Source organism: Leptinotarsa decemlineata, unplaced genomic scaffold, assembly GCF_025532065.1.
Source record: "Leptinotarsa decemlineata unplaced genomic scaffold, Ldec_3_MD MMD2_tig00026328_RagTag_RagTag, whole genome shotgun sequence".
Classification (NCBI taxonomy): domain Eukaryota; kingdom Metazoa; phylum Arthropoda; class Insecta; order Coleoptera; family Chrysomelidae; genus Leptinotarsa; species Leptinotarsa decemlineata.
The window spans coordinates 16,886,174-16,903,563 of record NW_027412688.1 but is presented as its reverse complement, the minus strand read 5'-3'; positions in this window follow the sequence as shown (position 1 = coordinate 16,903,563).

Here is a 17,390-nt window from a genome sequence, read left to right as displayed (position 1 = left end):
TAATTCACAAACCAATGATACGTTCATGGCTGCAAGTACATTAGTGAGGACTGCAACGATGAGATGGAAGTTACGGTAAAGTGACAAAGACAGAAATATCGTTGCGTACAGCGTTGCCACTAGTTGTAATAAATATCTAACACTATACAGAAAATAATGAATTTTAACTGATCAGTAATCAGGAAATGTATAAGTATTACTCATTACAAGCTCATTACTACTTTTTGTCATAAATAATACCTTTTAATCGTACTGGTATTGTGTATTATCTATAATTTGCCACAACCTACAACTCTACTGCTTACTATATTTTGATTCTGCTAAAATTTAGTAAAATTTAGATATGACAACGCGCTTTACTCTCAATCATTATTTGTTTTACAATAGTAAACTTTTTTTTTGAAATTTTCTGATGTCAGCGACATTTTCTCATTTTTGATAACAAGCGTATATTGACAAGTGCTAATCCAACCTTCAATTCAATATTTTCAATTTTGATATCACTTTGCTACCAGACTGTTATCGTTTAATATAGAATATTATTTTATTGATTTTTAAATGACAGCAAACAGTTGAAACATTGTCCAACATGTGAGGGTGTGTCAACGACTTTTTTATAGAATATGACCCGGTACAATGAGACAAGCTGTTTAACTAAATCGTAAAACATAAAATTTCATTTTGAAAAATTAATAATGGTCTTACAAATTTTCTGTCTTACACTTTAATTATTATTAATCAAAAATTTTATTCATTTATTCGGTTAACATCAAATATTTCAATGATTATCTCAACTGTATAAAATAACCTCAATACTCCAAACTTCTACTTGGTTGGCCAATAGTTGTTGTGTCTACTGTTTCCTGTCATTTAAAAATCAAAAATAAAATAATATTCCGTATTGAACGTTAACAGTCTGGTAGCAAAGTAGTATCAAAATTGAAAATATTGAACTGAAGGATGAATCAACAGTTGTCCAGTTTCAAGGTAGCAAGAACGAGGAAAATGAAAAAACAATTGAAAAACGACCGATCAAGGCCAACTATTTTGTTACTGATTCTCTGAGTGTATTTGAGTACCTTCCTGATGAGCAACAAATTCAAAACACTTCTCCTTCCAAGGAAAACCAGTTTCAAGATAGCAAGAACGAGAAAAATAAAAAAAATTGAAAATCGGCCGATCGGTTTCAACTATTTTGTTGCTAATTCTCAAGGTGTATTTGAAAATACTCCTGGTGAGCAACAAATTTGAAACACTTTTTATTCTAAGGAAAACCAGTTTCGAAATAGCAAGAACGTGGAAAATAAAAAAAAAGAAAATCGGCCGATCGGTTTCAACTATTTTGTTGCTGGTACTCAAGGTGTATTTAAGTTTACTCTTGGTGAGCAACAAATTTAGAACATCTTTAATTCCAGGAAAAACCAGTTCCAAGATAGCAAGATCAGACAAAATTTAAAAAAAAAATTAATAATATTTCGCTATATCTAAGGTTTAGCAACTAAATAGTAACTGAATCTTCTGTAAAGATCAAAGAAAACGTATATAATTTATTGAGTTACCTTGCTACCTTTATATCACGATAGCATTATTTGCGATTTCTAGGGATCGGCACGAGCAACAAAATCCAGCAATTTTGCTGGATTCGCCATGCTAGCCTGATAGGGTTCGAGCCACAGACTCATTAGTATACCAATGTTCTCAGAGAATTCAATCTGATAAAACAAATTGCAGTGAATAACAACTTCAACCTGGATTCAATTCATTGCATCCTTAATAGAAAACTTTTTAAATAAGCCATTAACCAGATATGTCCTACATCAAATATAACACTGGCACATTCAAGACACTCACATATACTGAAAAAACATCAGATAAGTAGAAGACTACTTAATCAACAAAATATCAACAAAGCATACAAGTCTGGTTACTCCTTGGCTGAACATAGTCACAATAGACAAGGATAATTCCACCTATGCGTGCCACCTTTTGGAGAACAATTTCAACATTGACAAAATGGTTTAGACTTTCACGGCTGAGGTTTTCGGTGTCATTGCTTTTCGAGTTTGAAAGCCGTGGATTTTTGGAATTTCTTCCTGACGTTTCGCTGGCGCGAGTGGCTAGCTTCTTCAGAGGTTTAACCATCATGGCTTGCTGTCCGATGACTACCTTTTAGACTTCGTAAAGCGTATTTATGCTTCGTCAGGTAATCCGTTGTATTTGTACCTGCATTTGTACCTGTATTTGTACCTGCATTTGTACCTGTATTCGTACCTGCACTTGAACCTGGAACATTAACAATCTTGCTGCCTGTTGTCCTGTTTGTTATTCTCGAATTCCTTAAAATGGGGTTCCATATTTGATTGAGGTTCACCGCTTCTTCTTTTCTGTTAAAATTATCCGTGTGTTTCTAGATCTCTATTGCCTCCTGTACCAGTCGGCTATGGTATCCCTGGTTGGGGGCAATTAGTTCTGTGTTTTCAAACAAGATTCTGTGGTCTCCTTCACTCAGTGCGTGTTCTGCCACAGCTGATTTGTCTGTTTGGCCTAGACTGCAGTTCCTTTTATGCTCTTTTAGTCTTGTTCCCATGGATCGTTTGGTGGTTCCGATATATACCTTTCCACAAGTGCACGGTATGCGATAGAACCCTGCCGCTGATAATGGGTCTCTTTTGTCTTCAGCCGACCTGAGGCTTTGTTGTATCTTCCTCGTGGGTTTGAAGACTGTTTCGATGTCGTGTTTGCCCAATAGTTTTCCAATTCTATCCGTGACCCTAGGAATAAACGATAGATATGCGCGTGCAACCATCCGATCCTTTTTCGCTTTCTGAACTGTGGTGCCCTTCGGTCTCATGGCTTTTCTGGTCTCGGAGGCACTGTATCCATTCGACCTCAGGGTCACTTCAAGGTATTTCAGTTCCCTCTCCAGATGTTCTGGTTCACATTTTCTCCGAGCCCGTTCCGTTAGAGTGGAGATAACTCTTCTCTTTTGGCTAGGATGGTGGTTCGATAGTGAGTGCAAGTATCTATCTTTGTGTGTAGGTTTTCGATACACTTTGTGGGTTAGTCTGGTACCACATCGTTCTACTAGTACATCTAGGAAAGCTATCCGTTGGTCTTGCTCAATCTCCATGGTGAATTCTATGCTCGGGTGTTGGGCGTTCAAGTGGTTTAGGAAACGGTTCAGAGCGTCTCTTCCTTCCATGTTTCCAGATGACGTTCCATGAAATAATTTGCTATCACTGGGCTAAGTAGACTCCCCATCGCAACGCCATCTAGTTGCATCTAGTTTCAACATTAACTACGACATACTCCAGACAGAAAATAAAGCACATAAATTGAACCTGCTGTCTCTGGAAATTTGCCAGCTGTACAAAAATTGAAATTGTAATGGTTTTTGAGTTTTACCTGTCATCTCATTTACTATTAATCAATTAAGTGGGGTAACTACTACTGTTGTATATAAAAAATGTAGACTAGTGTGTGTGTTCTACTAGTATAACTATCGATGACGCTTTGATGTTAGCTAGGATAAAAATTTTATTTTTGGAGATTTTTAACATTCGAGAATGACTTGGATAATCTAATTTGTTAGTAATTACTCAGCGCAACCTTGATTAGTGAAGATTTATGTTCTCCAGCTACAGTACTCCCAATATTCGGTGGATTCGATTATTACAATATCAAAGATTGGTATTCTCCATAATTTATTTCGAAAAAAAAAATGTTTGTATTGGTCATCATAATTCCATACTTGACCTAGTTCCTACCGAAAATGCCAACTTTGCATGTTTGGTAGTAGACCACCAATATGTCCTCATATAACAAACAAACGCTAGTATGGTTTTGAAAATGTCTGAGGCTGATATCTCCAAATATTCGCTACTAGATAAGTGACATTCTTTTACGAGGTTATTTATGATATTTCCAAAAAATTGTTATTAGACCTTTTTCCCTTGTGGTTTCTAATTTGAAGTCAAGCATAAAGCTAATTATGCATGCTCCAATGAAATAACGGAATGTTTTATTCCGTAAATGTCATACGGAAGGACTGTCCTCTGTTCGAAGTAATGCATTATAATAGTACGAAATGAGCATATCAATTAAATCTGCTGAGTGTTTCAATGTAAGTTTGCTGTTGTTTGACAGAAACTGTCCTATTTATGAGTTAGACACTTCTTTCCACTCAACTAGTGAAAGGTCTAAATCGAATTTATCAGTTTAACCTATAGTATGTGAGCATACTTGAAAACTGGCTTTAAATCAAATTATCTAAGGAAACAATTCATTCAGGCTAGTCTTTCCTTAACTATGGTGCAAGGTAGTGTCCTACAACAATACAAAGTCGATCATTTTTTATAATACAAAATCAATTTTTTTTCAGAGTATCATACCACGAACAAAGCTGAAGTGAACGACAAGAAACATATCTGCCATCGCCCCATTTACCAGGTACTAACCAACTGCTTATCCAAATGGCCCAAATCCTCTTATAACAAAATACATTTTACCTATAGGTAGTAAGTGTGCATAATTGTTCGAATTGTACCTTTAGATAATTTGAATAAAGCCAGTCTTCAAGTATGCCCACTTACTATAGGTAAAATTTATTTCCTTATACGAGAATTTGGGCCATTTGGATATGCAGTTGGTTAGTATCTCGTCTACAGGCAGAGGGGGCGATGACAAATATGTTGCCTGTCGTTCGCTTCAGCTTTCATTCGAGGTACGATACTCTGAAAGGATTTGATTTTCAATTATAGCAAATCATCGACTTCGTATTGATGTAGGATACTTTGCACTGAAGAAAAGCCAAATAGACCGAAACCGGTCTGCGAGTGTGCCCGTTCCAATAATTGAAAATCTTTTCCGACAGTTGTATCGCCAGAAGCATATGCGAGAATTACTTCTGTGATGAATCATGCACCGACACCTGTCGGATATAATCCAATGTCCTTCGTAGTATTAGCCACGGGAGTAGTTATTTTCTGATAGGTGTCAGTCTATAAATCTAATGTATAGGTAGAGGAAGACTGGTGTAAACGAATTGTTCCTTTAGATAATTCGAATATATTAGTTTCTAATATTGAAGAAACTCAAGCAATTTGAAGGATTAGACTCTGGTCCTCAACCAGAAGCTATTCTGACTTCTTTGTTGAATCAGTTAACATCTCAGTGAAACAATAATCAACTTTTTTCACAAATGCAAAGGGTGGTCTTGTAATTCCTCGTTTGGAAGGCATTTTTGATTCTCAATCCAGCACGTTTTTATTTTTTGAAGAATGACATAATAGTTCCTGAGTAATTACCAGTTTCATATTCGTTAAGAATCTTCAAACAAAGGATAAATATCATGATAAAAAAAATTATCTCAAAGTCATTCCACTTTATTCAAATGTATGTTTATAATGTTCACCATTCGCTTCCACATTACAAATTCACATCTTACATTATGCAATTTTTTTGATGTGATTTCGTTAGGAACACCTCTCTACCACCTATAAGCTTGGTAATTGCCTGAGGTTGTGTAACGCACACGGTTCAACCCGGACGACAGTACAAAAAATTGCTGACCGCGGAAACCTATCCGAACACTCAAAAAATAAGCAAACCGCAGATATGTGTTTCTAGATCATTATCTGTCATCAGTACGGTATAGCCAAGTGCAAGGTTAGGCAACACTTGGTTGGAGAAACAACACAAATGCACAAAGTCGTCAACAGAAGCCAGCCGCACTTTGTGGTTTCGGTCAGATCATCTTCGGTTAGAAATTTCACTGAAGTCACCACGAGGCAGCTTTAGCTACCTGCGTAACATCCGGGTCCAGACAAAACTCCAACCTTTCTTCGATGTTCCAGACTTTCAAGGGTGCAAGTGATGTTCGTGTCGACAATCGGACGGATGGCTCTTTTCTGAATAGAAGCCAGCAGTTTCGGGGTATGCTTAGGGGAGGAACTTCATACATGAGAACAATACTTCAAAAAAGGTCTGATCTGAGATTCATGAAACATCGAGAGTTGCTGCGGTTTGTACAGTTTTCTAGTTCGGAACAGTGTTCCAAGCTTTTGAGAAGCAGCCTGCATGATTTGGCCCAGACATATTGGTGTCTATTTTTTCAACACCCAAAAAACTTATCGAAGCAGAAAGCGAAATTGTCTGTCCTGACAATATTATATACGGTTCGGAGATATTTATCTTTCTGGAGAAAACCGATGCCTGGATTTTCGTGGCATATTGAACCTGATTACTGTCACCCTAATTCGAAATCACCTCTAGATCCTCATTAAGAAATGAAACCTCCTGCTGCCGATAAAAATGTACATCCGCAGCTGGTGTCCTGGAATCCAAATGAAATGACAAGACAAGTGTGCTGTCGTCAGCAAATCAATATATTGGATCTTTCGTTTTTTTTCAATAAGCCGTTTATATACAATAGAAAGAATGAAAAGAGCGTTGGAGACAATATGGATACCTGGGGATCACCAGCGTTGATAGTGAAAGTATTCGACAGCCACTTGCAGGTAATGTTTTTTCAGGAAGCTGGAAAGCCATACACAAAAATGATCCAACAAGCCATAACATCGAAGTTTGACCAGCAAACCCTCATGCCACACACGCACACCGTCAAAGGCCTTAGAAATATCAAGCGCAATAGCTCTTGACTCTCCATGTTTCTCGATTGCGCTATTTCAAATATTATCGCTCAAGATATTAAAGCCTTCCAATTATTCAAAACTATGGTGGTTTACGGCTTCCTCCATAATTTTTTATATCAGTGATAGCAAAGCGACTAGTCTATAGTTATTTGGAAGATTTTTCCTGCCCTTTTTGGGAATAGGCTAAACGCAGGCAATCTTCCAACAAGAAGAAAAAACCCCTTTCTTGTAAGACACGTTGAAAAGTCTGCAAAATACTGGTCCGAGTTCTTTGGAGCACTTTTTCAGTACGATGATAGGCACTTCATCAGGACCAGATTCTTTGTTGATATCAAGCTGTTTCAAAATTCGCCTTACTAGACGTTGTGGAAAAGTAATTTCCGGCATTGTGGATTCTATAGTCCGTTCATAATTTGTTGATAGCTCACTGCAAGTTTGACCCTCATTAGAGAACTGAAATACAGAGAGGACAGCTAATATGATATAATAACAAAAACCAAACTAAAACTGACAGTTTAAGATGTTTTCGACTAACCCACCTTGTATCTGAAGAAATACAATACAGCTATAAAACTTTTAATCCGATTATGTAGGTATTTTGAGTGGAAATGAGTGACCAGTGTCGTAGAGTATATGATTAAAACATTAGTTACTTTAAATAAATAAATATAATAATATTCTTAAACTGTAGGTACTGTAAACTGTATTTTTATTTTGAAAAAATTTCTTTATTTTATTCAAAAATAATAAGTTACTTGCAATTTGTAAAAGATACATTTATTTAATTAATACCTATTTTTAAATGATATAAACTACGATTACTTACAAAACTATTCAAATTCAAAATAAACAGGATCATCTTCGGAATCCGAGTCGTCTTGCAGGTTAATAATTAGCGGTTGTGTCTCTACAGTCGCATCAATTATATTGTCAAGATCCCACATTTTTTGTTCTTCTTCTATTGCATGTCTTACTGCATCTCGCCAATTTTGTTCTGTAATATGTTGTAAAGACTCATATAATAATTCACGTACAGCTTGTATTTTATATGACGTATTTTTTCTAGCCACATAGCTTTTCATTTGTGCCCAAATGAGTTCAATTGGATTTAATTCGCAGTGGTAGGGTGGAAGTCTAAGGACTGTGATGTTTCGTCTTTCCGCCATTTTATCAACTACGTATTTCTTGAACTTAGATTTGTGTTGCCGGGCAATTTTTAAAAGTTCTGCTTTAACCATTCCATCTTCGTAAGGCAGGGACTTATTCCGCAGCCAGTCAATGATATCCTGTTTCTTCCACGCAGTCGTTGGAAGTCTTTCAACTAGTCGTGAATGATAAGGTGCATTATCTAATACTATAATTGAGTATATGTGGTATATGTTCAATCATCTGCTCAAAATACTCTTCGAAAACATCAGCTGTTATCTCCTCGTGATAGTCTTTTGTGCTTTTGGATTCAAATTCCAACAAACCATGCTTAGCAAATCCTTTTTCACTGCCAATGTGAGAAACTATTAATCTACTGCCTTTACCAGAGGGTGGGGAAATACCAGTAGACCAACCTTCCATAAAGGCTTGCCTGGAGCTTGATATATTTTTATCTGTCCAAATTTTTGTGAGAGTATGACCTGCGTTTACCCACGTTTCGTCCTGATAGTAAATTGGCCTTCCTTCAGCCTGAAATTTTCGTATAGATCTTAGATACTTTCTTCTCCAACATATTATCTCTTCCCGGTCAATCAAAAGTGATTTTCGGTCTGATTTCTCCCACCGGAAATTTAATTCTTTTAAAACTTGCCACAATTTGGTTCGTCCGACATGAGGCAAATCCGGGTGGTCTCTAACTTCTTGTAAAATTTTGTTTAAGTTGGGTATTTCTTTTTTGTAAAAAAATTCGTGAATTTTCCTTTGAATACCATTTTTGGCAAATTCATCAATTTCAATAGGTTTTCTCCCCCTCTTTAAGTTTTCGTTTGTATTTGGGTTAGCTATACCTTTTTTTTTTCTTTCTGATAGGAACCTATATATTGTTGACTCCCCTACGCCCGTCATGTTGGCACAACTCTTGATTATGTTCTGAACAGTGTTTGTGGGATTCTGAGAAACCAGAGCATCGTGAACGTTCAAAACAATAGTCTTCTCTCTTGGTGAATAGACAGACTTACTGACTGTACGCAACAGTACCGGTGTAAAACTTGATGATGTTGATGATGATAACAAAGCCATCGCAAGCAATCAAACAAAACAAGCAGGAACGAAAGGTACGTATATGTTTGTAGGAATATGAAAAAAAGTTACTCACGCACTACACAAAATTCGCAAAATAAATATTAGAGACGTTAATTACTGCCGTAGACGCCGAAACACCAACAAGCCGTAAATTAAATGCGATTAAAAAATGTACTAAACCAAAAATTATTTTCGTTCGTAACAACTTCACCCTTTCAAGGCAAGTTTCGAATATAAACTGAAGCTTTATATTTAATGAATAAACACCTCAGGAACCTCCGCCTATGATTTTACGAGTTTTACGACCGTTTTATGACTTGGGCCCTCATTTTGTGCTATCGACAAATTATGAACGGACTATAGTGTGGGAATACTGGGTGGTGCCTTTCCCAACGAAGTGTTGCCTAACCTTGCACTTGTCTATACCGGAATAATGACACCTAATGAACTAGAAGCACGTGTCTGTGGTTTGCTTAATTTTTGAGTGCTTCGTCCATGATTTTTCCTTGTTACTTATTCGCTAGTATTGAGATTGAGATTGAAATCGGTCGCTGTATTGAAATACGAACATTTTCGCCTTCGTGTGACTGTGTCATTGACATGGATGATACTTTATCATTTATGAATTCTACTCTGACGTGGAAACGAAGAAAAAACTCATAACATTCAAGTTATTTCCAGGGAAAACGCTCCGTTTGTAAATTTAGGTGCTCATATGTCTGCGCTCTTGTAATAAATGATGTTTTATATTGGCTCTCTGCAAGGGTTTCTCTAGGATATCTCACTCTCCCGGTCCCCCATTTTTTTACCGCAGTATTATGAAATTCTTTCATTTTTATGACAGTCTGATAGTCGATATTACATAAATCTCATGTAGGCTCGGGAAGTGACGCCAAAAATGGAAAGTTATACTGCAGAGGGATATTATTTGATTGGAAATATGTAAATTCTACATCAGAATAATAGTACGTGGAAAAACATTCCACTATTCAGTATAATGATTTTCTCTAAGCGTTAACATTCTGCAAGAAATATTTCCTCCTTACTTTGAAATGAGCGAGTTATTTTTGCATTATATCGAATACACTTTTTGTGTGCAAATTCAACGCTTTTGGGCTTTGTTTTTGTGCTTGCTGGCAGTGAAAGCTGTAGAGAGAAACAGAAAGGGCTTTTCTATTCGGGGGGTCGATGTCAAAGCTTGACGTTAATCTTCGATATTCTTTTGAAATTTCCGATGATCTCAGTCTATTTACTGGTAAGAAGCTTTTATTTAACGTGATCTGTTAGTTTCGGATATATTTCGAGAACAAATTTTCAAATAATTCAAAATCTGATTGGGCTGAAATTTCACACACATGTTTGAAATCAAATCAAATCAATTTTATTTTCTCAAGACAATATAACATTGTTATTAGTCAGTGGGCTATGCTTGAAGACTGGCAGTAAACAAATCTAAAGCAAATGGAACTTCAAACATTCAAGCCAGTCTCTATATACCTACACAGTAGGTTTAATGGACTGACGCCTATCAGAAAACAACTACTCCCCTGGCTAATACCACGAAGGGCGTTGGATTATATCCGACAGGCGTCAGTGCAGGAATCTTCACAGAAAATTTTCTGCATATGCAATTGGCAATACAACTGAAAGAGTCGACCTTCAATTATGGAACGGGCACACTTGCAGACCGGTTTCGGGCTTATTATCCACTCATCAATGCAAGATAGTGACCATCATCGACCTAAAGTCAATGATATTCCACAATTGAAAATCGGAATTCTTTCAGAGTAGTTCATTCCTCTTCCGAAGTTGGAGCGAACATCACAAAATGTCTCTCCATCTAGTGGACGAGGTACTAACCAACTACATATCCGTAATTTACCCGATTCCTCTGAATAAGGAAGAAAAACTTTCTTATTAGTCAGTGGGCTATGCCTGAAGACTGGCAGTAAACAAATCTAAAGCAACGTTTGAAGTTCCATTTGCTTTAGATTTGTTTACTGCCAGTCTTTAAGCATAGCCCACTGACTAATAAGAAAGTTTTTCTTTCTTATTCAGAGGAATCGGGCAAATTACGGATATGCAGTTGGTTAGTACCTTGTCCACTAGATGGAGTGACATTTTGTGATGTTCGCTCCAACTTCGGAAGAGGAATGAAATACTCTGAAAGAATTCCGATTTTCAATTGTGGAATATCATTGACTTTAGGTCGATGATGGTCACTATCTTGCACTGATGAGTGGCTAATAAGCCCGAAACCGGTCTGCAAGTGTGCCCGTTCCATAATTGAAGGTCGACTCTTTCAGATGTATTGCCAATTGCATATGCAGGCAATTTTCTGTGAAGATTCCTGCACTGACGCCTGTCGGATATAATCCAACGCCCTTCGTGGTATTAGCCAGGGGAGTAGTTGTTTTCTGATAGGCGTCAGTCCATTAAACCTACTGTGTAGGTATATAGAGACTGGCTTGAACATTTGAAGTTCCATTTGCTTTAGATTTAATATAACATTGTATAAGAACAGTCAGGTTGATTAGGTAAATAAGAGATACAGCACACAGGCCTTCTCAAATGAAATATTTTCAAATTCCAGTCTCTTTCCGTTATACCGGAAGTTGAGGGCAACTTCCTTATTTCAAATGGAACACCCTTTATTGCATTTTTTAATTTCTCAGCACATTTTAGGCCCACTTTGTAAAACAATGCCTATACCCAAATTTGTTAGTTTTCAAGATTTTAATTTTTTTTACTGAAAAATTTGACAGTTACAGCACCACCCCGAAAAAATCATAACTCATAGACAATAACAGTTGAAAATGTGAAATTTCACAGAATCACACCTTAAACATCAAGTCATGAACAGGTCCATCGAATTTTCCATATATTCCTAACGAACTCTCGTCGTGAAAGACGATCACACATAAGATGACATATCAGGTCAATAGTTGGTTAGTTGTTTGGAAGTGTCGTTCATGGAGTATAAATATTTTTCAACTGAATAAAGTTTTAAATATTTTTTGAATGTATTCTCATGTTCCAGACCAGACCGAGATTTCATTACGAAATATTTATTTTCTTCTACACACACGTTTGTTCTCGAGATTAATCAAATTTGCCGTTTTAAATCAGCACGGCAATGTATCATTTCCTTAGTAGGTTATATTAGGTTAGGCCCAAAGTGAATGGGTCTATTCGACCCTCCTCCGTAACCCGCAAGGGTTTATTATGGCTCACACTTATTCACACTCGACCAAATATACCCACCTTCTTAACGAAGCCGATTAGTTTGTATGGTGAGTGGTCTTTTAGGTCAGATGGTAAGAGTATGCTCTGCCGAACTCTAAAAATTAATTCGGTCTCCAGCGGGACAGGCACAAAGTATGTGCTCTGCTGTATCATCATTTTCCAAACAGAGGCGACACGGTCTGTCTTCCGACAGTTCGAGTTTCTGCATATGATGGTTCAAATGATAGTGACCTGTAAGAAGGACTGTTAGACATCATAGTTTGTCCCTACTGTAGTCCAACAACTGTTTGGTAACAAGCTTCAAAGGGTAAATGAACGCCTTGTAGTGAGCCAATCCTGGAAGATTTTGCCAGAAGTTCATAAATCTTCTTGCCATCCAGGCATGCCAATGAGAGGTTCTGGTTAAATGAAGCTGCCTGCAGCACTCTCCTTTACAAGGGAGTCAGCAGCCTCATTGCCTTCTAGGCCAGTATGACCAGGAATCCAGACCAGAGACAATCTGTTAAGTCTTCCTATCGAGGAGTTTCGTTTTCGGCAATTTGCTACCAATTTAGACGTTGCTCGGTAGGAGCCAAGAGCTTTCAACGCCGTTAACGCAAATACATACAGGTGAGAATGTTGTAATTTTTGAAGACTGTACAGGGGAAGGATTCTTATGTAAGCCAAAAAAATATTTCGATATAGAATCTCGAAATATTCATCTCTCTCAACTACCTACACCGTAGGTTTACTTCTTTCTATATGGTGATAAAGGTACGTGTAAAAATTGTATCTCATATATTTTCAACATCAGCCATGAATTGGTCAATTAGCAATCATTTTCAAAATGCTAGAAAAAGGGTGAGGTTATTTGAGCAACGTTTGCATTGTTTTTCAAATAATGAAACACCTTATAAACCAAATGAAGCTGTCCACTTCTCCAAGTTTAAAGCAAAGTTTGGCTTAAAAATATCACAAAATTTTGATGTAGAAAGTCCATTTATCACAAAAGATTGGACTAATGTTTGAGGAATTTAAAATATTTAAATTTCATTGTTGAAATTTTGTAATGATTACTGATTAAAAAATTTCAGACACCTACTGGAAAGCCCGAAGCAAACCCAAAAAAGCTGAAGAAACGAGGAACAGAACAGCCTAGTGAAAGAATGAGGAAACAAAAACAGTTATCATCTTCAGATTCTGAAACTGAGAATTATTTAGTTATTATAAAATCACCACCTCCTCTCAAAAAGAATGCTCCTAAAAATGGTGAGTGAAATTGTAATCAATTTCATTCCACAATAATAATTTACAGTTAATTCTAGCTTTTGTGTCACTTCTCTGAATTACGCAGAGCCAGTTCCCAAAGAAGCACATCTCCCAAACATATAAAGAAAAGGTAACTTAGAGTAATCAATTTTTAGGAAATGTTTTTTTAAGCTGTATACTACAAACTATTGTTTCAACTTCGACTTTGAAGACTTCTTGGAAAATTCTGAAAATCTTAAAGATGTGTTATGCTAGAGAACATATAATTGTTCATATTCACTAATTTGATCAATAGTAGTAGCGATAAAATGAAAATTCTGTTGATACCTGAGAGGACTGAAACCATCCTGGAGACTCGCTTGGACTGAAGTGCGAGCAGCGGAAGGGTGGTAATGTTCGCGCCCAAGATACACGATGAGAAAATTGGACGATGAATCGCACTGGGGAAGACCCTGTTGCGTGTTGACATAGTTGTGCCGAGTAGGGTCATGAATGTCAACTACTTTTCCGTGACCTTGAAGAAAGGAACAATGCTGGGGTACTGTTCGTCTATTTTCTCTGTGATACGGAGTGAACGCAGTTCGGTTAGCCAAGCCAACGACTTTCCTAAAGAGTTGGAGAAGTTGATTGACATTTCTTCCAAGGACAAACCAGGAAGTACCAGGAAATCTTCGATATTCGAGAAGGAAAAGGCAGCAGAACGAATGTGGTTCATCATAGAATCGACACTGGGAATGTCTCTTGCCTAGAAAGTAGAGGCAGACAAGATAGTCAGCGATATGGGAAAAAAAGAGTCATTGAACCTTCTGACAGACCCAACTTAATAACGTGACGAAGAAAGATAGCAACCCTCTTCCAAAAATCGATGACACCCTAAGACACGCTAGCCGGCTCCACAATTTTCTTGGCTTTGGATTTGAATAGTGGATATGGGCAAGTTGAATTATACCCAGAAGATCGTGAAAAGACAGCTATCACCATCGGCTCAGGATTGTGGCAGTTCACGGTTATGCCATTCGGGTTTTGTAATGCTCCAGCGACCTTCAAGAGATTGATAGAGACGGTTCTCAAGGGGCTCTCATGGAAGACGTGTCTAATGTATCTCGACGATCTAATCGTGGTCGGAAAATCGTTCGACGATCACTTGAAAAATCTGGAGAAGGTATTCATGCGTCTGAGATATTCTGGATTGAAACTCAGTCCCAAGAAATGCCATCTATTCCAGAAAGAAATTCGTTACCTTGGCCACGTTGTCTCTAGGGAAGGAGTGGCAGTAGATGAACGAAATATCAAAGCAGTTGAGGATTGAGCCATTCCAAAAGGAATACATCAGCTTCGGAGCTTCCATGGTTTGTGCACCTACTACCGCAGATATGTGCTGGGGTTTGCCAACATCGCCAAACCATTGACCCGACTCACAGAAGGACAGATCCAGTTCCACTGGTCCGAGAAATTCCAAGACGCATTCAAGAAGTTGAAAAGAGCTTTGATCAACGCTCTTGTTTTGAGCTATCCCCTACCGCAGAGAAAATTCATTTTATATGCGGACGCCAGCAACGTAGGACTTGAAGCAGTCCTTTCTCAGATCCAGGAGAGACAAGAAGTTATTGGCTACTTCAGGAAAACGCTCAGTAAACCAGAGCGAAATTATTGTGTCACAAGGCGAGAGCTGTTGGCCGTTGTTAAAGGTGTACAGCATTTCTACAAATACGCTTCAATGCGCCAGTATAACGTGGGTAGTCCCTTTGAGAGAATCGCCATCGACATCGCTGGCCCGTTCCCATAGTCCGACCATGGGAACAAATACATCCTGATAGCCATGGACTACTTCAGTTAGTGGGCAGAAGCCTATGCCCCACCCAACCAGGAAGCCTCTACCGTCGCTAACGTCCTGGTAAAGGAATGTATATGTCGATTCAGTGTCCCATTGGAGCTACATTAGGACCAAGGTAGAAATTTCGAGTCCAATCTATCCCAAGAAATGTGTAAACTGTTGGACATTCGAAAGACCAGAACCACAGCCTTACGTACACAGTCCGATGGAATGGTGGGACCAGTACCTACACCTGTTCCTGTTGGCCTATCTTTAGGCCAACAGGCCTAACGAGTGCACGAGTCAACCGGCCAAGCCCCTGCTAATATTATAATGGACCGAGAGCTGCGGCTCCCTTGCAATCTGAAATTTGGGACGCCGCCAGAACAAGACACTGCGGAAGAAGACTATGTCAGCAAGCTTCGGGAGAGAATGGACGACATTCATGAACGAGTCCGTCTGAAGAAGGCCTATGACATCAAGGCGAATGCTGGAGGATTCGAAATCGGTTACCTAGTTTGGCTGTACAACCCTAAGCGACGCCATGGTTTATCACCGAAGTTGCGGAACTCGTGAGAAGGTCCGTACAAAATCAAGAAGAAGATAAATGACCTCTTCTACGGAATCCATAAGCCACCTCGAGGAAAGCCTAGATTCGTCCATTTCAATAGATTGGCTCCTTGTGCTGGAAATCACGACCAAGTTCGCACCCTCAGACCACCAGAGGATAAAATGACGTTCCAGAAGTTCATGTCTTTATACTCGAACGAACAGAAGGTCGTACATGGGGTAACTCAAGAAGAGGCCTTTTCAAGGTCCCAGTTGATTACGCACTAGCTCACTGCGTGGTAGATGATCTACAAATGTTCAGGGGTATCTGTTTAAAAAAATCTTCCCAAATCTGTTTTTCCGTTAATCAGCTGTCGCCCCCATACGAACGACAACTCTCAGAAGTTGAAAAACGTGTGCGAGCTAAGGTCTTACTTTTTAACGTGTGATTCCTAACACGGTTGCAGAATTATCCCAGTTTCAACCAGATAAATTCTCTTGAGAAAAATATCTGTGGTATTCAATAAGAAATGCGGTCAGCTCCAAATATTACGAGAACAGAATTCAGAAGTCGGAGGAGTGCTACAATTTAAGACGAGTCAGAGAAACATTTTCTTCTTGATGACCAAAAAGCATTTTCGAGACAAACCGTCCTATGAAGATGTCCGGAGGAGTCTTACCAGACTGAAGGACACGATGCTCGACCAGAATATTTTGGACTTGGCAATCCCGAAATTCGCCTCTGGGCTTGACAGGCTGGATTGTAGAATTGTGAGAAGCATGTTGGAAACGATATTCAGATCCAGCGGCATCAAGATTTTGGTGTGCGGTAACCATCTTCCACTCCACAATGTGGAGTGTTTTACTTCCATCGAACTTCACAGTGCAGATATAGGGAGTCCTGCAGGTATCGACACACGCCAAGGATGACATTTCGGGGCGAAACGTCTTTAAGAAGGGGCAATGTAACGAATCTGAAGCCGCCCCTGAGCAGTACGCCAGCCGACTCATGGAACAAACACATGGCATCACAGCGGAAGAATGCAGTCGGGAATTGCCGGTAAAATTCTAGTACCGAACCGACTACAGAATTCTAGAAAGAACCGTTACCGATATAAGCCGTCTTCCCGACCCAAGATGGGCTCCAACCTGAATGAACTGAAGACGCTTGGTTTGGAGAGGGCCGTCCAGAAAGTGAATCGAGTGGCTAAACAAGAAATTCAAATACTGGAAATAAATTGAGCGTTATAGTTGCTACGTGGTGTAATAAATAAATTAGTTTGTGATTAGTGAAATATTGTTGGACATAAATTCGTTTAAGACAGTTAATTTATTAATTTGTCACATCTCTAAAATGTAAAAACTACTTGAATTCTTCATTTCACTTACAGATAACTGAAAAATCCAAACGAGTGGGTCATAATGCTCATGATTTTATCAAAAGAGTCATATGTCTACTTCAATCACCAATGAGTTAACTTCTACATCTAGCTGGTTAGGAAGAAGAGGTAAAACCGGTTTTCACACCTCCCAAATAGCAAAATTTTCGATAAGTGAGTAAAAAAAATAACACTTGTAACCATTACATGATTTCATCGATGTAGGTGCTGCTAGAATAGGAAATTGTTCGAAATCCCAGAACACATAGAAGA